The sequence below is a fragment of the Amblyomma americanum genome, chromosome 6 (assembly GCF_052857255.1).
Source record: "Amblyomma americanum isolate KBUSLIRL-KWMA chromosome 6, ASM5285725v1, whole genome shotgun sequence".
NCBI classification, from domain to species: Eukaryota; Metazoa; Arthropoda; class Arachnida; order Ixodida; family Ixodidae; genus Amblyomma; species Amblyomma americanum.
Genome location: NC_135502.1, coordinates 70,524,790 through 70,537,475, shown reverse-complemented (window position 1 = coordinate 70,537,475; position 12,686 = coordinate 70,524,790). Strand labels below are relative to the sequence as shown.

The 12,686-nt window shown below is 53.1% G+C and overlaps 1 protein-coding gene and 1 pseudogene across 1 annotated transcript in view; one reads left to right on the top strand and one right to left on the bottom strand.

The window, feature by feature from the left end:
* Window positions 1-12,686, bottom strand: part of LOC144093671 (uncharacterized) — a 101,822-nt gene that overhangs the window by 39,893 nt on the left and 49,243 nt on the right. The window lies entirely within an intron of this gene.
* Window positions 10,583-11,961, top strand: LOC144094374 (uncharacterized; annotated as a pseudogene).

Below are 12,686 nucleotides of genomic sequence, written 5' to 3'. Positions count from 1 at the left end.
AGTCCATACAAAAAGACTGGTTTATTCCGGACCAAAACAACACTTCAAAGCAAAGAAAACAGGTCCAACAGCTGAGCTCTGCCGAACAAAACTACAGAGTCGAAGAAGGAGTTACAAAGGACGTCACAGAAAAAACAGTAAGACGAGGATAAGACCAAGCGGCAGCGATGAGGGCTTGAAACGCTAGATGAAACCTGGCTGCTTGCGTAGCAGCCACTCATGCCAAAGGGCTATTCCATCCTTGCAGATGCCATTTCTATCTGCGGTCTTCATCTCGGTACAGTGTCACCCCGCCGTTCGTGTACCGTGCAGATTTTTTTTACGTGTTCAAAGGCTGTATTTGTTTGTACCAAGGCCTGGAATTGGTCTAAATTCTAGCGTGATTTGAAGCTTATCGCACAAACGTCGACCGAGGAAAGGAACGGCGCCATGGCCGAGAATCCTCTGCTGTGGCAAGGGAAGTGTCCGGCCAGGTTCCCTCACTTTCTTTGCTGTTTGTTAAGCAGTCGCCACTCGATTCTAGGCAAGCAGCTTCTTAAAAGGCCGTTAACAGGCTTCTGAACATGGAGTGACGGTATTGCTTGGAACAGCATGCTGGTCTGGGCCACGGGGCCAGCAACGCGATGCCGGCACAAACACGCCAGCGCCTGTGGGCACAGCTCGAGGCAGAAACGGGCTGGGGCCGGCAACGTGCTCGCAGGAAGGCTGGAAGCGTTTCTGGCAGCAGCGGTTGAGGCAAGCGCGAACTGCTGGCTCGCTAGTCGGTGCCGAACACACAGGTGAGCTAATGTGCTTTCGAAGCGCGGCATGGTACGGTTACACTTTCAGTATTACGTGTCTGCTCTCCGGTGCCCGCGAATTTTGCCCGTCCGTCCAGTTTGTGTTAGCGGTTGCATTACTAACGCGCCACACGAACCCAACACGCAAGCATAAGACACTTAAGGGCACAGGGTAAGGTAAAATTAGAAAAAAATCGTTTTTTTTTTCTTTTGGAATTTTAGAAGTTCAATTCTTTCTACACATGTTCCATGATCGCACTTTCCTCAGAAAGCCATATTTACGGCTGAAAAACGCTTTTTCCGAAACCAAGTAGTGAGCGGCCACGCCCCCTTTCAGGATTAACGTCAATTTTTTCAACCAAAAAGTCCACCACCTGATTTCAAAACTTGTCTAAAATCAGCTACGTATAAAGAAATTGTCTGGCAACTATTGTACAGCTCCTCTTTGCACGTTTTTTCCACGTTTCTGCAACCTTCATGCAGCTGCGTGTCCGAGTGCTTTCGATCAGTATTGTAAATTGTGCCGGTGTTGGTCGCTGCTGATAAGTTGAGATGCCCAGGGCAAAGAAGGCCTTCGTCAGGCGTGAATTTCACGGCAACCGCTACGCTCATCGTGAAAAAGCAAAAGGATGTCCACGACCGAATGAGATCCCGAACGCCGAACGCGCCAGCTCCTCGACATCGAAGCTTTCAAGATTTTCTCTGTGCTTCCAGGATGTGCTACAGAGCAGCAGCCAATATGCCTTAATGGACATGGACGGCATTTGTGCCGCAATTACACAGATTTGTGTGTGCAGAGAGTGCGGTGGAAGTGTTGAGCTCATCGAAATTGTGACAAAACGGGTAGGTGTCGCAAGCGTTTACAGTTTGAACTGTGAAGTGTGTAGTGCCGCACAACGATTTGAGACGTCGAAGAAAACTACTTCTGGCCTCTATGAAGCCAACCTCAGGTTAGTGTATGCCTTGAGGTCCATTGGTAAGGGAATGGCTGCAGGAAATATACTCTGTGCTATGCTAAACCTTCCTAAGCCGCCGACAAAGTTTGCGAAATACAATCAAGAGCTTCTAGGTCACATCGAAGCTGCTGCTCAGGAGTCGATGAAAAGGGCAGCTGACGAAGCTGTGCAGCTGAATGAGGGGGATAAAGACATCGCAGTTGCTCTTGATGGAAGCTGGCAGAAGCGAGGCCATACTTCCAATAACGGCATAGTCTCTGCGACCAGTGTAGACTCTGGGAAAGTGCTGGATGTGGAGGTTTTGTCTAAACGTTGTCCAAAGTGCAGCATCAAGGGCACAAACAGTGACCCCCTTCATAGAGAGGTGTGCCAAAGCAACTACCAAGGCACCAGCGGTGGAATGGAAGTCGCAGGAGCACTGAAAATTTTCGGCAGGAGTGAGGAGCTTCACGGCGTTCGATACGTCAAATACCTTGGGGATGGTGACAGCAAGGCTTTTATGGCTGTGAAGGCACAAACGCCATATGGTGATTCCGTTGAAATATCCAAGGCTGAGTGCATAGGGCACGTGCAAAAAAGGATGGGCACAAGGTTACGAAGGCTAAAAAAAAGGAAACAAAGCAGGAAAACTCTCTGATGGAAAGAGCCTCTCGGGCCGAGGCCGACTGACTGATGCAGTAATAGACAAGCTCCAGACGTACTATGGTTTGGCCATCAGAAGAAATGTAGGAAACCTGGATGAAATGCGAAAGGCCGTTTGGGCAACCTTCTTCCACTTATCGGCCACAGACGATGACCCATGCCATGGACTTTGCCCAAAGGGACCTGATACGTGTTGTGCCTTCAACAGAAGTCAGTCAGAGGGCAAGCCAATTTTCCACAAGGAGAGTTTGCCTGCATCTGTCTAGGAGGCTATCAAACCCATTTATAGGGAGCTATCGAAGGCTGAGCTCCTAGAGAAGTGCCTGCATGGGCGAACTCAAAATGCAAATGAGTCGTTCAACCATGTTGTTTGGGAACGCGCGCCAAAGAATGTGTTTGTTAGGCTTCGGACCCTACGGATGGCAACACTGGATGCTGTTCTTTCATTTTATGATGGTAGCATCGCACGGGCCAACGTTTTGAAGGCGTGTGGATTGAACCCAGGGAGCAACACCATCAAGTGGCTGAGGGAAGCTGACCATAAGCGCATGTACTTTGCGGACCGAGCAACATGACAGCTTACAAAAGAGGCCCGACAGTCAAAACGACAAGCCGAAAAGCGAAAAAATGACGGCGACAGTGACTACGAAGCAGGGGGCTATTAAACCAATTACTATGGAGGCGTTTCTGCGAATAAAAAATGGTCCCACTGCAAGACATACAAGATCATTTTACACCCACCTGGAGACCCAAGGAAGTCGACACGACCATCTTGCTCGACAAGACCAGCTACATCGAGCCGGCGGAATTCTCCCTCGACGAATTTACAGAAGAAGAAGTCCCCCGGAAGCTCCGCAAGTGCGAGAACAGCGCCCCCGGGAACGACCGAATCACCTACCAACACTGGAAAGCCACCGACCCGGAAGCCAAGTTCTTGACCGCTGTATTCAACACCTGCATCAAGTTCAAGAGAGTGCCCCAAGAATGGAAGGAGTCTCGGACGATACTGATGCACAAGAAGGGAGAGGTGCAAGACATCGGCAACTGGGGTCCCATCGCCCTCGGCTCGACGATTGCAAATCTGTACGCCGGCTGCCTAGCATCCAGGCTGCAGCGTTGGTTCGGAGAGCACGAGACCCTCTCGCGCTGCCAAAAGGGGTTCCTGCCGCACGACGGCGTGTTCGAGCACAATTTCGTGCTGCAGGAGCGCCTTGACGCGGTGCGGGCCGGCCGTGGGGAGCTCTGCGTGGCGTTCCTGGACTTCGCCAACGCCTTCGGCTCCGTCGCCCACAACGCCATCGTCGACGCCCCGCGAGGAGCCGGCGCCGGGGACGACTTCTGCGCCATCGTAGCCGACTTGTACCGCGACAACACCACCCGCATCGTGGCAAAGGACGGAGCAACGCAGTCCATCGACATCTCTGCCGGTATTCGCCAAGGCTGCCCCCTCAGCGGACTACTCTTCAACCTGGTCATCGATCCAGTGCTGCGAGAAGTTCAAGGAGACGAGCGACAGCACAACATCCTGGCCTACGCCGACGACCTGACCCCGCTGGCCAACAGCCCAGAAGAACTTCAAGCCCGAATCGACAAAGTAACAGCCCTCTCTTCCAGGTTGGGACTTAAACACAAACCCGGAAAATGCAAGACCCTGCACCTCAGCGGCCGGACGCCTGTCGGAACCAGGCCAACAGTCTTCGAAATCAACGGGACAGCCATACCGACGATCAACGACTTTGAATCTCAATCTCTTCTAGGACGCCCCGTCGGATTCAGCGTGTTCCCGGACACTGCAACCGTTGACGACGCCATCAGCGTAGGCCACCGCCTGCTGACCTCGATGCTCGCCCCGTGGCAGAGGTTGGACGCCGTCAAAACATTCGTATACCCAGCGCTCAACTTCTCCATGCGGTGCGGGTTGTTGGGGAAGGCAGAGTGGGAGCGCCTCGACGAAGCGCTACGACCGCTAATCAAACGCAGTCTCTACCTTCTAGCAAACGCCAGCAACGACTACATCTACGGCAGCGCAGCAGCAGGCACGGCGGGAATTCCCCTGGCAGCGGAGCTCAGCGACATCTGCCGCATCGACAGCGCTTTTAAACTCCTCTCTTCTCCAGACGCAGAGGTTCGAGACCTGGCGAAGCGAGCAGTCACCGAGGTCACCACCAATAGACTGGGCCGAGAAGTGACCGAGGCGGACGTCGCAGCCTACATCAGCGGGGAGACGGAGGGAGACTTCAGGGCGCGGGCCACGCAGCTGAAGTCCGTATAGGCGGAGGCGCGAAAGGCGTCCCGGCGTCTCGAGGTCACATGGGAAATGCAGGAAGATGGGCCCCACATCACCTGTGCCGACGTGACTCCGGCGCCGAAGCACCGAACGAAGGTTGTGAAGAAGCTGCGCTCGATCGACACGGCCGCACGAAATCACTCTCTCCAACAGAAACCCAACCAGGGGAAAGTGATGGAGTGCGTCGCCGCCGATCCCACCAGTTCTCATTTCATGCGTTCAGGTCTTTTCACCCGTTTCTGTGACTGGCGCTTCTTTCACAGGGCAAGGTTGAACCTGCTGCCACTCAACGGTCCCGCTGCAAGACATTCAAGATCATTTTACGGCCACGTGGGGACCCAAGGAAGTAGACACGACCATCCTGCTAGACAAGACCAGCTACATCGAACCGGCGGAATTCCCCCTCGACGAATTCACAGAAGAAGTCCTCCGGAAGCTCCGCAAGTGCGAGAACAGCGCCCCCGGGAACGACCGAATCACCTACCAACACTGGAAAGCCACCGACCCGGAAGCCAAGTTCTTGACCGCTGTATTCAACACCTGCATCAAGTTCAAGAGAGTGCCCCAAGAATGGAAGGAGTCTCTGACGGTACTGATACACAAGAAGGGACCAGAGCAAGACATCAGCAACTGGCGCACCATCGCCCTCGGCTCGACGATCGCAAAGCTGTGCGCTGGTTGCCTAGCATCCAGGCTGCAGCGTTGGTTGGGAGAGCACGAGACCCTCTCGCGCTGCCAAAAAGTTCGTGGCAAAGGACGGAGTGACGCAGTCCATAGACATCTCCGCCGGAATTCGCCAGGGCTGCCCCCTCAGCGGACTACTCTTCAACCTCGTCATCGATAAAGTGCTACGAGAAGTTCTAGGAGACGAGCGACAGCACAACATCCTGGCCTACGCCGACGATCTGACCCCGCTGGCCAACAACCCGTAAGGACTAGACAAACCTGGACAAGGCTTTGAGGCCAGTTATTGGCGCCGCTAACAAAATACTCCATACATAATGACCTCAGGAGACTTTCGAGGCCATTCGCACTTTTGCGCCCATACCGCGGATGTGTGCGGTGGGGCGGATAATTATACGAGACACTGGCGACCTAGGTTGCTTATGCGCAGCTCCATGCCGAATCGGAACAGGTTCAGTTTTTGCTGCCGGTCTGGCAAAACGTCTCATAAGACTGAAAGACCTTGTGGAAAATGACGAAGTGAAGCTTACAGATGAGGGGAGTACAGACAAAAAGTGAAATGAATTCGGCTGCAGGTACGATGCGCAGCCACACACAGAATTAAGTAAAACCAGGCAAATAACTTGTCTATGTCTATGGATCACGCACCAGGGTGATTTATTGGCATTTTTGGAGACAAATAACAGTGTAACAGTCGGGAAAGTGCAACTGCCAGTAGTCGCTATAAAACTTAAAACTGGCTTCTCAGCCCAATTCCGACAAGATCTGGCAGTCAGCCCCCAGGAGATCTGTAGGCTGAGCTTGCTATTGCTGCTCTGCCAGATCTCAGAAGGCATTGAAGATTTGCCGAACAGCCAAAAAGCAAGGATTACAATCGAAGTGGTTGGACCAAATTGAGGAAATTATTGAAGCCAGCTTGAGAGTGCCACTGACGCCGGACAGCGAACTGAAGGCCTTGTCTTCCAGATGGACCGGGGTCCACCAGCCGTGGTCTCACCTAACGAGTGACACGCCCACAGTCCATACAAAAAGACTGGTTTATTCCGGACCAAAACAACACTTCAAAGCAAAGAAAACAGGTCCAACAGCTGAGCTCTGCCGAACAAAACTACAGAGTCGAAGAAGGAGTTACAAAGGACGTCACAGAAAAAACAGTAAGACGAGGATAAGACCAAGCGGTAGCGATGAGGGCTTGAAACGCTAGATGAAACCTGGCTGCTTGCGTAGCAGCCACTCATGCCAAAGGGCTATTCCATCCTTGCAGATGCCATTTCTATCTGCGGTCTTCATCTCGGTACAGTGTCACCCCGCCGTTCGTGTACCGTGCAGATTTTTTTTACGTGTTCAAAGGCTGTATTTGTTTGTACCAAGGCCTGGAATTGGTCTAAATTCTAGCGTGATTTGAAGCTTATCGCACAAACGTCGACCGAGGAAAGGAACGGCGCCATGGCCGAGAATCCTCTGCTGTGGCAAGGGAAGTGTCCGGCCAGGTTCCCTCACTTTCTTTGCTGTTTGTTAAGCAGTCGCCACTCGCTTCTAGGCAAGCAGCTTCTTAAAAGGCCGTTAACAGGCTTCTGAACATGCAGTGACGGTATTGCTTGGAACAGCATGCTGGTCTGGGCCACGGGGCCAGCAACGCGATGCCGGCACAAACACGCCAGCGCCTGTGGGCACAGCTCGAGGCAGAAACAGGCTGGGGCCGGCAACGTGCTCGCAGGAAGGCTGGAAGCGTTTCTGGCAGCAGCGGTTGAGGCAAGCGCGAACTGCTGGCTCGCTAGTCAGTGCCGAACACACAGGTGAGCTAATGTGCTTTCGAAGCGCGGCATGGTACGGTTACACTTTCAGTATTACGTGTATGCTCTCCGGTGCCCGCGAATTTTGCCCGTCCGTCCAGTTTGTGTTAGCGGTTGCATTACTTACGCGCCACACGAACCCAACACGCAAGCATAAGACACTTAAGGGCACAGGGTAAGGTAAAATTAGAAAAAAATCGGTTTTTTTTTCTTTTGGAATTTTAGAAGTTCAATTCTTTCTACACATGTTCCATGATCGCACTTTCCTCAGAAAGCCATATTTACGGCTGAAAAACGCTTTTTCCGAAACCAAGTAGTGAGCGGCCACGCCCCCTTTCAGGATTAAAGTCAATTTTTTCAACCAAAAAGTCCACCACCTGATTTCAAAACTTGTCTAAAATCAGCTACGTATAAAAAAATTGTCTGGCAACTATTGTACAGCTCCTCTTTGCACGTTTTTTCCACGTTTCTGCAACCTTCATGCAGCTGCGTGTCCGAGTGCTTTCGATCAGTACTGTAAATTGTGCCGGTGTTGGTCGCTGCTGATAAGTTGAGATGCCCAGGGCAAAGAAGGCCTTCGTCAGGCGTGAATTTCACGGCAACCGCTACGCTCATCGTGAAAAAGCAAAAGGATGTCCACGACCGAATGAGATCCCGAACGCCGAACGCGCCAGCTCCTCGACATACAAGCTTTCAAGATTTTCTCTGTGCTTCCAGGATGTGCTACAGAGCAGCAGCCAATATGCCTTAATGGACATGGACGGCATTTGTGCCGCAATTACACAGATTTGTGTGTGCAGAGAGTGCGGTGGAAGTGTTGAGCTCATCGAAATTGTGACAAAACGGGTAGGTGTTGCAAGCGTTTACAGTTTGAACTGTGAAGTGTGTAGTGCCGCACAACGATTTGAGACGTCGAAGAAAACTACTTCTGGCCTCTATGAAGCCAACCTCAGGTTAGTGTATGCCTTGAGGTCCATTGGTAAGGGAATGGCTGCAGGAAATATACTCTGTGCTATGCTAAACCTTCCTAAGCCGCCGACAAAGTTTGCGAAATACAATCAAGAGCTTCTAGGTCACATCGAAGCTGCTGCTCAGGAGTCGATGAAAAGGGCAGCTGACGAAGCTGTGCAGCTGAATGAGGGGGATAAAGACATCGCAGTTGCTCTTGATGGAAGCTGGCAGAAGCGAGGCCATACTTCCAATAACGGCATAGTCTCTGCGACCAGTGTAGACTCTGGGAAAGTGCTGGATGTGGAGGTTTTGTCTAAACGTTGTCCAAAGTGCAGCATCAAGGGCACAAACAGTGACCCCCTTCATAGAGAGGTGTGCCAAAGCAACTACCAAGGCACCAGCGGTGGAATGGAAGTCGCAGGAGCACTGAAAATTTTCGGCAGGAGTGAGGAGCTTCACGGCGTTCGATACGTCAAATACCTTGGGGATGGTGACAGCAAGGCTTTTATGGCTGTGAAGGCACAAACGCCATATGGTGATTCCGTTGAAATATCCAAGGCTGAGTGCATAGGGCACGTGCAAAAAAGGATGGGCACAAGGTTACGAAGGCTAAAAAAAAGGAAACAAAGCAGGAAAACTCTCTGATGGAAAGAGCCTCTCGGGCCGAGGCGGACTGACTGATGCAGTAATAGACAAGCTCCAGACGTACTATGGTTTGGCCATCAGAAGAAATGTAGGAAACCTGGATGAAATGCGAAAGGCCGTTTGGGCAACCTTCTTCCACTTATCGGCCACAGACGATGACCCATGCCATGGACTTTGCCCAAAGGGACCTGATACGTGTTGTGCCATCAACAGAAGTCAGTCAGAGGGCAAGCCAATTTTCCACAAGGAGAGTTTGCCTGCATCTGTCTAGGAGGCTATCAAACCCATTTATAGGGAGCTATCGAAGGCTGAGCTCCTAGAGAAGTGCCTGCATGGGCGAACTCAAAATGCAAATGAGTCGTTCAACCATGTTGTTTGGGAACGCGCGCCAAAGAATGTGTTTGTTAGGCTTCGGACCCTACGGATGGCAACACTGGATGCTGTTCTTTCATTTAATGATGGTAGCATCGCACGGGCCAACGTTTTGAAGGCGTGTGGATTGAACCCAGGGAGCAACACCATCAAGTGGCTGAGGGAAGCTGACCATAAGCGCATGTACTTTGCGGACCGAGCAACATGACAGCTTACAAAAGAGGCCCGACAGTCAAAACGACAAGCCGAAAAGCGAAAAAATGACGGCGACAGTGACTACGAAGCAGGGGGCTATTAAACCAATTACTATGGAGGCGTTTCTGCGAATAAAAAATGGTCCCACTGCAAGACATACAAGATCATTTTACACCCACCTGGAGACCCAAGGAAGTCGACACGACCATCTTGCTCGACAAGACCAGCTACATCGAGCCGGCGGAATTCTCCCTCGACGAATTTACAGAAGAAGAAGTCCCCCGGAAGCTCCGCAAGTGCGAGAACAGCGGCCCCGGGAACGACCGAATCACCTACCAACACTGGAAAGCCACCGACCCGGAAGCCAAGTTCTTGACCGCTGTATTCAACACCTGCATCAAGTTCAAGAGAGTGCCCCAAGAATGGAAGGAGTCTCGGACGATACTGATGCACAAGAAGGGAGAGGAGCAAGACATCGGCAACTGGGGTCCCATCGCCCTCGGCTCGACGATTGCAAATCTGTACGCCGGCTGCCTAGCATCCAGGCTGCAGCGTTGGTTCGGAGAGCACGAGACCCTCTCGCGCTGCCAAAAGGGGTTCCTGCCGCACGACGGCGTGTTCGAGCACAATTTCGTGCTGCAGGAGCGCCTTGACGCGGTGCGGGCCGGCCGTGGGGAGCTCTGCGTGGCGTTCCTGGACTTCGCCAACGCCTTCGGCTCCGTCGCCCACAACGCCATCGTCGACGCCCCGCGAGGAGCCGGCGCCGGGGACGACTTCTGCGCCATCGTAGCCGACTTGTACCGCGACAACACCACCCGCATCGTGGCAAAGGACGGAGCAACGCAGTCCATCGACATCTCTGCCGGTATTCGCCAAGGCTGCCCCCTCAGCGGACTACTCTTCAACCTGGTCATCGATCCAGTGCTGCGAGAAGTTCAAGGAGACGAGCGACAGCACAACATCCTGGCCTACGCCGACGACCTGACCCCGCTGGCCAACAGCCCGGAAGAACTTCAAGCCCGAATCGACAAAGTAACAGCCCTCTCTTCCAGGTTGGGACTTAAACACAAACCCGGAAAATGCAAGACCCTGCACCTCAGCGGCCGGACGCCTGTCGGAACCAGGCCAACAGTCTTCGAAATCAACGGGACAGCCATACCGACGATCAACGACTTTGAATCTCAATCTCTTCTAGGACGCCCCGTCGGATTCAGCGTGTTCCCGGACACTGCAACCGTTGACGACGCCATCAGCGTAGGCCACCGCCTGCTGACCTCGATGCTCGCCCCGTGGCAGAGGTTGGACGCCGTCAAAACATTCGTATACCCAGCGCTCAACTTCTCCATGCGGTGCGGGTTGTTGGGGAAGGCAGAGTGGGAGCGCCTCGACGAAGCGCTACGACCGCTAATCAAACGCAGTCTCTACCTTCTAGCAAACGCCAGCAACGACTACATCTACGGCAGCGCAGCAGCAGGCACGGCGGGAATTCCCCTGGCAGCGGAGCTCAGCGACATCTGCCGCATCGACAGCGCTTTTAAACTCCTCTCTTCTCCAGACGCAGAGGTTCGAGACCTGGCGAAGCGAGCAGTCACCGAGGTCACCACCAATAGACTGGGCCGAGAAGTGACCGAGGCGGACGTCGCAGCCTACATCAGCGGGGAGACGGAGGGAGACTTCAGGGCGCGGGCCACGCAGCTGAAGTCCGTATAGGCGGAGGCGCGAAAGGCGTCCCGGCGTCTCGAGGTCACATGGGAAATGCAGGAAGATGGGCCCCACATCACCTGTGCCGACGTGACTCTGGCGCCGAAGCACCGAACGAAGGTTGTGAAGAAGCTGCGCTCGATCGACACGGCCGCACGAAATCACTCTCTCCAACAGAAACCCAACCAGGGGAAAGTGATGGAGTGCGTCGCCGCCGATCCCAGCAGTTCTCATTTCATGCGTTCAGGTCTTTTCACCCGTTTCTGTGACTGGCGCTTCTTTCACAGGGCAAGGTTGAACCTGCTGCCACTCAACGGTCCCGCTGCAAGACATTCAAGATCATTTTACGGCCACGTGGGGACCCAAGGAAGTAGACACGACCATCCTGCTAGACAAGACCAGCTACATCGAACCGGCGGAATTCCCCCTCGACGAATTCACAGAAGAAGTGATCCGGAAGCTCCGCAAGTGCGAGAACAGCGCCCCCGGGAACGACCGAATCACCTACCAACACTGGAAAGCCACCGACCCGGAAGCCAAGTTCTTGACCGCTGTATTCAACACCTGCATCAAGTTCAAGAGAGTGCCCCAAGAATGGAAGGAGTCTCTGACGGTACTGATACACAAGAAGGGACCAGAGCAAGACATCAGCAACTGGCGCACCATCGCCCTCGGCTCGACGATCGCAAAGCTGTGCGCTGGTTGCCTAGCATCCAGGCTGCAGCGTTGGTTGGGAGAGCACGAGACCCTCTCGCGCTGCCAAAAAGTTCGTGGCAAAGGACGGAGTGACGCAGTCCATAGACATCTCCGCCGGAATTCGCCAGGGCTGCCCCCTCAGCGGACTACTCTTCAACCTCGTCATCGATAAAGTGCTACGAGAAGTTCTAGGAGACGAGCGACAGCACAACATCCTGGCCTACGCCGACGATCTGACCCCGCTGGCCAACAACCCGTAAGGACTAGACAAACCTGGACAAGGCTTTGAGGCCAGTCATTGGCGCCGCTAAGAAAATACTCCATACATAATGACCTCGGGAGACTTTCGAGGCCATTCGCACTTTTGCGCCCATACCGCGGATGTGTGCGGTGGGGCGGATAATTATACGAGACACTGGCGACCTAGGTTGCTTATGCGCAGCTCCATGCCGAATCGGAACAGGTTCAGTTTTTGCTGCCGGTCTGGCAAAACGTCTCATAAGACTGAAAGACCTTGTGGAAAATGACGAAGTGAAGCTTACAGATGAGGGGAGTACAGACAAAAAGTGAAATGAATTCGGCTGCAGGTACGATGCGCAGCCACACACAGAATTAAGTAAAACCAGGCAAATAACTTGTCTATGTGTATGGATCACGCACCAGGGTGATTTATTGGCATTTTTGGAGACAAATAACAGTGTAACAGTCGGGAAAGTGCAACTGCCAGTAGTCGCTATAAAACTTAAAACTGGCTTCTCAGCCCAATTCCGACAAGATCTGGCAGTCAGCCCCCAGGAGATCTGTAGGCTGAGCTTGCTATTGCTGCTCTGCCAGATCTCAGAAGGCATTGAAGATTTGCCGAACAGCCAAAAAGCAAGGATTACAATCGAAGTGGTTGGACCAAATTGAGGAAATTATTGAAGCCAGCTTGAGAGTGCCACTGACGCCGGACAGCGAACTGAAGGCCTTGTCTTCCAGATGGACC